Source organism: Pinus tabuliformis, chromosome 7 (assembly GCF_031772625.1).
Source record: "Pinus tabuliformis cultivar Carrire ecotype Pingquan chromosome 7, CPIR1, whole genome shotgun sequence".
Taxonomy (NCBI): Eukaryota; Viridiplantae; Streptophyta; class Pinopsida; order Pinales; family Pinaceae; genus Pinus; species Pinus tabuliformis.
Window position 1 is genome coordinate 2,002,218,938 of NC_142293.1, and position 6,050 is coordinate 2,002,224,987.

The following is a 6,050-nucleotide window of genomic DNA, read 5'->3' on the forward strand; positions in this document are numbered from 1 at the left end:
GAGCAAGACATGGATATTTTTGAGCCAACATTTGTGAGCTAACCTATCTTCATTCGTCTTAGCATTCGTCATAACATTATCTTCATGATCGTTCCCTGAGTTTATAATATTTGTCAAATAGATTGTTTTATAGGAGGGTCATGGTCCCTGATGTACCAGCAAGGGTGGCAAAGATTGTTCCAAATTTTTGTACTGTATATGTTATATCAAAAGGAAAACTCTCTTCAGTGAAATCAGCTGCTTCTTTAGAGTCAAGCAGGGCCAACAATGAAATTATCTCGAGGACTTGCAATTTTCAAAAAGAGGCAGAACCTCTAGTTGGGAAATCAACCACGCTTCTTGATTTTGAGAATATCAAGAGTAAAATGGGAATCAGGATGACTAGTGAGGACAGTGATGAGCGATCTCCATCATTTGATAATTATTCAGGCACATCCTCACTGCCAAGCACGTCTATAAAGTCACAGCTTGAAAACGAGCTAGAAAAGTTGGAGTTTGAACTGAAATGGCTTCGTGAGATGTACAACCAAGCATGTGAAGAAACAATCAATGCACAAAACACCATAGAGATTACACATTCAGAGAATGGAATCGCTAAATAAAGTGGAAGAAAGAAAGGAAAGAAACTAATTTGTAGGTGTAATAGATGCAAAAGAGAAAGAAAGGCATGATGTAGACATGAAGGAGCTCCAAAATTTCTGTTCCCAAGACGTAATGGTCAGATAGTGTTAGATACCCCCAATCGGGATACAGAAATTTCCCTCACTTCAAAGGAAGATGGCTTATTGACTTCTGTCAATCCAAGTTTTAGCTTTGGAAGAAATACATTCTCCAGTGGTCCGTGTGGAACCTATTTCTTAAGTAAATTATTTGATTGTGGGTTGAAGCCTAGGTTTATTTCATTTCAAGAGATTCAAAGACACACCCACAATCGACATCTTGTTAGACACTTTAGTTCAAAAGGCAATGGCTGAAATAGCAATGAGGAGAAACATGTTCCTGTAAGAAATGGCGGGGAACCAGATAAAAATAAGAGAGAGGTTACTGCTGATTCTGTTGGAAAAACACAAATTGAGAAATATGAATTGACTAGTCCTGGATCAAATGATCATGCTCGTTGGGGGAACAATATCAGTAGGAATGGTTTCATAATAAGAGACTCTTTTTTTAAACCAAGAAATGGGAGTCACCCTTTCTATCCAAGAAGTCAAGGTTTCGGAAGGAAATTTTGCGCAGATTGGTGCCCTGGCAGAATATCAATGTGTCATGGGAAATGTTTCCCTACTTCTTGGAGGGACATATTAAAGATACTTTAAAGGAATGTGCAATGGCCCATTTGAAACATCAGAAATTTGTTGCTCATTATGGTTCATGTTTGAGTTCTTCAATCTGCAGGATCCTATTGCAGAGCATACCAATAAATAGAGCTATATCGAGAGAGATTAGTGAAGGCCCTTGCACGTCATTTACAGGTGCCATTGTTCATTCTTGACAGTAGTGTCCTTGCACCCCATGATTTTGGTGAAGAAGGTGCATCAGAAGCTAAGACTGATGAAGAAAATGAAACTGGGGAAGAATGTTCATCAGAGTCAGAGGTAGATGATGAGAATGATGCAAGCAATGAAGAAGACTGGGCAAGCAGTGAAGCGAAAGAAGATGGTAGCGATGTAGATGACAAGGATCCAAAATCTATTGCCACAACTCTGAGGAAACTTGCTCCTTATGGATTGGAAGGTTTTGAAAAGAGAGTTTCAAGTGAGGATTGTGAAGATGAAAAATGTTCTTCAAAACAAAATGATGATACAGAGTCATCGCAACAATCAAAATGTGCTTTTAAGAAAGGTGATCGAATAAAATATGTTGGAGTGCATGAACATGGCACAGAGAAGAATAGGGTAATTTTGGGGAAGATACCTATGCGGCTTGGTCCAACCAATGCTTACACTTACATCAATGGAAGGTCTTTGAGTAGAAGTCAACATCAAGATGTGTCAGTACCCCAATGAGCTTCTGCTACAATATTTGCTTAAGACAGAGTGTAAAATCATGCTTGGAATTGTCAATGAAAGGATAAATTTCCAAGTCTCTCCTGGACAACCATGTGGTCCATATTCGAGTGAAGGAGAAGTCATAACATTAATAGGAAGTAGTCAAGAGGTTGTTGAACAGATAAATTAAAAAAGAAAAGATTCGTTGGGGGATACTGGAAGACTCTTTGGAAGAGAGACTTGAGAAGGAAATTTTAGTTGCAGAGGCTGATAAAACTGAAGCCGAAGCCAAAGAAGGAGATGGAATCCAAGGATGAGAGCCAAAGGCCCAGCTCAGTTTCCCTGCATCCATAACACACAAAAATCGAGTCAAGCTAACCAAAGGAGATAGCACTACGCGTAGGGCCATTCTAAGAAAACAAAGTTCTGCAGGTGCCTGTCATTGAGCAGAAGGCCCTTACCTGACCAAAAAGACAACCAGATTCCTTAGGACACGAGGAAATCGACGTTGCTACATTTGTTGATTGGGGTTAAAATATGATAACCGGTTGTTGCCTTCAACATGGATGGAGAGGTATTGAATGACCAAGAAACTGCTATCTATGATCGTCAAATCCGTGTCTGGGGTGTTGATGCACAAAGTAGATTAAGAAAATCTCGTTTTTTGGTTATTGGAATGACTGGAGTGGTTGCAGAGCTATGCAAGAAAATAGTTTTGGCAGGTATTGGTAATTTGACGTTGATGGATGATAGTCCAGTTACAGCAAAAACTTCATCAACAATTTTTTTTATTCTTGCTAAGGTATCCAATCACAAGGGAAAATCGATTGTTGAAGTCTGTCGGGAATCATTAATAGATTTCAATTCTATGGTCCATGTCTCTGTTGAAAAAGGCAGTGTGAAAGATCTATCTACTAATTTTCTTGACAATTTTGATGTTGTTGTTCTTGGGCGCACCTCAGTTATTGTGAAAAAGCAGGTTAATGAGATGTGCTGCAAAAGGCCACAAATAATTGCATTTTATTCAGTAGATTGTAGGTGTAGTTGTGGAGAAATATTTGTTGAATTGTAAAACCACATATACACTTAGGAAAATAGGAAGACGTTGTTGCCTCTCTGATTTGCTTTCCAAGCTTAGAGGAGTCTGTGTTAGTTCGTTGGATCTTCCTAGAAAGACAACCCAGCTCTATTGTGCTCTAAAAATTATAGAACAGTTTGAGTAAGCTGAGGGTCGTCAACCAGGTCATGTCTCATCTGCAGATTTGGAATCTGTGCTGAGCCTCTAGAAGAAAACATCAAGGCAATGTCATGTAAAGATTTGTGTCATCATTATATGCAAAGAGCATGGTAATGGTATTGAAAAGGCATGCGGTTGCATTCAAGCAGTGTAGACCACTATAGTAGATAAGCTTTGCAACAGGCGGTCACCAGTACAAATGGTATTCATAGAGCATCCAAGAAGGGAGAAGAAAAGCAGGTCAATCTAGCAACTTCAAAATAATTTCATGCAGGAAGGTGCAAGGTGGTAGTCAAAGGGCAAATTTTGTGGGATTCCACCCTTAAAGGAGGCAGATCTTGACCAAAATTCACTAATTTTGGTCTTCAAAACAAGTCTATATGCCATAGTTCATGAGAGTTTTATTGAATATTTTTTAGTTTTAATATTTTTTTATGATAGGATTTTATTATTAATTGTATTTTATTTTTTTATTTTTTTATTTCCTAAGTTGAGGAAATTTTAAATGATTTTGTAACATTATAAATAGGATTATTTTTAAGATGTAGAGGTTCGATTTTGGCAGCAGAGATGTTGCTTGGCACTGTGTAAAATTTCCTGAATATAATTTTAATAAAAGAAGTTTTCTGCCCTTTAGACCTGCGCTCCATCATGGTGTTGATGTTTAGTATGTTTTTCTTGTAATTCACTTACATATTTAGTTTTTCTGCCTTGTTATAGCATTATCTAAGACATATGTTAGGAATTCATCTGTGAGGATTCTCCTTTCATGATGATTTTGCTGTTAGATGTAATGGTTTTCTTTGTAGAATTCATCCTTTGCTAGATGCTTTGTTGAGCAACCTCGTGTTTCTCGTTCATCTAAAGTTGCTACTACAAATCCATCCCCTATTTGGTTCCTGCAGGGTAGTGGGATTTCTCCCCTATTATTCTCACATATGCAATCTTTTATCTGGTTGAACATGGCACTTAATTTTCCCCAAGTTTGCAGGTAGAAACTGGCATCAACTCCATTACCCAATCATCCTTTCTCTTGTTGTTTTGACCCAAAAACTTTCAAAAAAAATCTCCGCACTCCATAGATAGCCTAAGATTTCATTTATTATAGCCACGTTGTGTTGGCAAAGACAAAGCCCTCTCTGGTCTGGAAGGGCTAGATGCCAGATGAAAAGATTGGTCTGTGGTTACCTCAGAATTGCCTTTCTTAGCCTTGAAGTTAATTCTCAGTGATAACATATTGGTTCCATTACCAAGGACGAAGTGACAGATCTTCTCCAGGAAAGATCGTTCAAGTTGCAGAGCTGATTGCTGATGGTGGACAGCAGTCAGACACATATGAAGGGTGAAATCATTACCCTAGTGACTCCATTATTCAAGATACCGATCTTCAAAGTTCAGAGTGACTTCACTACCAAAGAATCCAGATTTCAGAGCATCAATGACAAGGTATGTTGCAAACCTTGTGTGTTGTGAAGCTTTAAAAGAAGTTAGAGATTAGTTTGTGGATATTTAAATAGATGAAGTATTTTGCATTATCGTGCTTCAATGTTTGAGATCTTCGAAGTTTCTACCTAAAGCTAAAACTGGTTTCTTTGAGTTAGTTGTTGAAAAATTTGTCCATATTCAGTATTTAAATGATCAGATCCAATCATACGAATTCTGAGATCCCAAAAATTTCTTGGAAACTCTCCCTCCTTCAAAACAAGAAACAATAGGGGTGCCTGTGGATGTTTGCATTGACACTTTTCAGTTGGAGGTCTGTGTTGAGGAGTTAGGGCAGCAAACATGGTCTAGTTTCTATGATCTTATTGTCGCATATATGGAGTATTCTTTCAGTTTGAATGATAAGTCAGATCGTCTATCACAACCAAATTCAGTTTGTGCATGGATGGTTGTCAGCATTTATATTTGTGTCCTGGTTCTGCACTTCCAAGCAGCATCATTGTCATAATTGCTTGATTGGTTGGTCTGGCACTACAGTATTACTTGATATATTGATTTTGCTGCAAAGTAGGGTAGGTTTCTGTATAAATAAGCTGCCCAAGGTAGCATTTCAGTTTCCAGTATTTCTCTATGTACAGGTTGCAGTATGCATATGGAATTTTGGATTGCTATGAGTTTTTTGGTTTTACAAATGTTTTTGATCGTATTTCCCAATGGATGAGGCACTTGGTCTACGGTGTTCTTGACACCTCCAAGGAGCTGCCATCCCAATAAGGCCGATGTTAGTTCCAGTCTTTGTAGCTTGTCATGAGGGATCAACATGAGCTCTCACTAGGTTTGGTTTGGTTAGATGTTTTGCACATGATCTTCAATACACAACATGTCATAAGTGTGCCCATTAGAAGCAGCTTGGAAAGATATTTCCAACAGTATATCACACTCCAAAAACCAGCTCCCAAATGAAAAGATACGACCGAATGAATAAGTAACTCAAAGATCTCCCGCGCAACAGTTCAGGTATTGAATGACCCAGAGGATGCTAGGAGATGTCAGTGGCTTGTCTTGTGGCTGGATTGTGATGGAGAAGGAGAGAACATAGCATTTTAGGTCTATTACCATGCTATTAATCCTCATCTCAACATATGGCAAGCTTGTTTCTCTACTTTGATTGAAAGAGATATCCTGTGCAGAGGGCACTATACATTGTTGACAGGGATATTGTTGGTGAAAAGTTTACAGCTGCTAGTGTTTCTGGGAAAACTACTGTCTTTACAATCCGCTAGCCCTCTAGGATTGGCAGCTATCCTAGAAACAAACAATCAAAGCAATTTGGGATTTCCTCTATGTATGATAGATAAGGGAGAGGCAAAGAAACCAACCTG

The 6,050-nt window shown here is 38.4% G+C and overlaps 1 pseudogene; it reads left to right on the forward strand.

Annotated features, from left to right (window-relative positions):
- Window positions 1-2,540: 2,540 nt before the first annotated feature.
- On the forward strand, window positions 2,541-3,379 carry LOC149256502 (SUMO-activating enzyme subunit 1B-1 pseudogene; annotated as a pseudogene).
- Window positions 3,380-6,050: the final 2,671 nt, after the last annotated feature.